The sequence below is a fragment of the Crinia signifera genome, chromosome 1, assembly GCF_055691185.1.
Source record: "Crinia signifera chromosome 1, ASM5569118v1, whole genome shotgun sequence".
In the NCBI taxonomy this organism is placed as follows: Eukaryota; Metazoa; Chordata; class Amphibia; order Anura; family Myobatrachidae; genus Crinia; species Crinia signifera.
In genome coordinates this window covers 324,508,371-324,510,330 of record NC_139217.1, presented here as the reverse complement: position 1 = coordinate 324,510,330, position 1,960 = coordinate 324,508,371, and positions in this window count along the sequence as shown.

The following is a 1,960-nucleotide window of genomic DNA, read 5'->3' as shown; positions in this document are numbered from 1 at the left end:
ATTTACTGCAAAAACAAGTGTCCCTTTAATATATAGGTAACCACAACAAGACAGAGTTCATTTCACAAGTTATGATGGTTGACGAGATATTCTTAAAATGACAAAACCAAGAAATGACGTACAATTCAGGACATCAAAAGATCATTTAACATGGAAGTTTCTATTTACATAACAAACTAAGATCCTTTCAGACATGTATCTGCTGATATTGTTTCTAATATCCCTTTCACACCGCACTTATTAAATGTTATATATACGTTTTCTTTTCCATTTTAAAACGTTTAAGGCTGCAGTGGGAAAGCACCAGAGTTCATTAAAGATAACCGGTATTTCAAAACGTTTAAAAAGCAGAGTCCTACACGTTTCAGAACCGTTTTTTATGCAGGGAGAATGGCTCTGAAACGGTATTTAGTAAAATCAACAGACTACAGACCTGTGATAGGCTGTCCCCTGCATTCTGCCTTGAAACGTGTTCAGGGGATTTAACGGGTTGACTGATGTGAATGGTATTTAAATGGTATTTAAAACAGTAATCTACCCGTTTTAAATACCGTTTCAAAATACCAGTTTTTAAAATGTTTAGGCAGTGTGAAAGTGGTATTAGTTATGCTCATACAAGTCATTATATCATTTTCAAAATATTATGGCAGCCAGTCAAAGGATCTAATTCAGAGAGACAAAGATGTACAGATATAGCCGACCAATGGTTATTAATGAGCTGCGGGTGTGACTTCAACGCACGAGCGCGGCGGTGGGTGCACGCCTTTTGCACCTGTGACATGGCAGATGCTCTGTAAGCATGGCTTTATCTGTAGTTTATTATTTACAGTTTCTTATATAGCGCAGCAAATTCTGTTGTGCTTTACAATTGGACACAGATAAAACAAAACTGGGTAATTACAAACAGTAATAGAGGTAGGAAGGCCCTGCTCGCAAGCTTACAATCTATTGGGAAATAGACATTGATACATAAGGAGGATAGGTGCTATCTATTGCATAGCTGTCCACCGGATTGTAAGATCTCTATATGGGTTGCCTGATATCACATCACAGCAATGATGGGCCCGGGTCAGAAGGAAGAAAACGTAAAGAAAGAGAAGATTTGCGGAGGATATGTGTGGACTATACAGTGGGATAATAATTAGATAGGAAAGCTTATGAAGGTTGAGGGAGCGGTTCTGGAATGTGATAAGCTTGCCTGAAGAGGATAGTTTTCAAAGATTGAAGGTATGGGGACTGAAGGAGAGTCTTCTTGAGCATGGTAGAGCATTCTACAGAGTGTGTGCAGCCTGAGAGCGGATATGAGATGTAGAGCTTGAAGAATAGTGGAGAGATCGGGTTGAGAGATATTTTGAAATAAGTGAAGAAATGTACATTGTTGTAGTTTGGTTAATGGCCTTATGTGTGAGTAAAAGTATTTTATATATTAAATACAGTAGAATACAGGTAACCAATGGAGAAATTGAAAGAGTGGATCCACAGGGAATCTTTGTTCTTGGTAAGACCAGTAAGAAGTCTATTGCAATAATCGGTACTTATGTATTAGCCGGGCGCCCGGCTACATTGTCAGCGTAGCCATTGCCGGGCGCCCGGCTAATATGTGACAGGCGGCGGGGATTCAGCGGAGGCCGGGTGGAGGCGGGGAGGGCTTCACTTACTGCAATGAAGGATGGGTGGCGGGGTGGGTGGCGGGGATTCAGCGGCGGCCGGGCGGAGGGGGGAGATACAGGCGGCGGAGATACAGCCGGCGGTGGTGCAGCAATAGACGTAAATTAGCGTAGTCACCGCTGGGGGAGCATCACATGGTTTCCCTGCTCCCCCAGCGGCACTACACTAATAGCGTACCCTGGGAGGACTGTCATGGCGGCCGCGATGCGGGGCTCCGAGTGCCGGTAAGTATAATGCACACTACACACACACACACTACACACACACACAACACCCACTAACACAATAATAT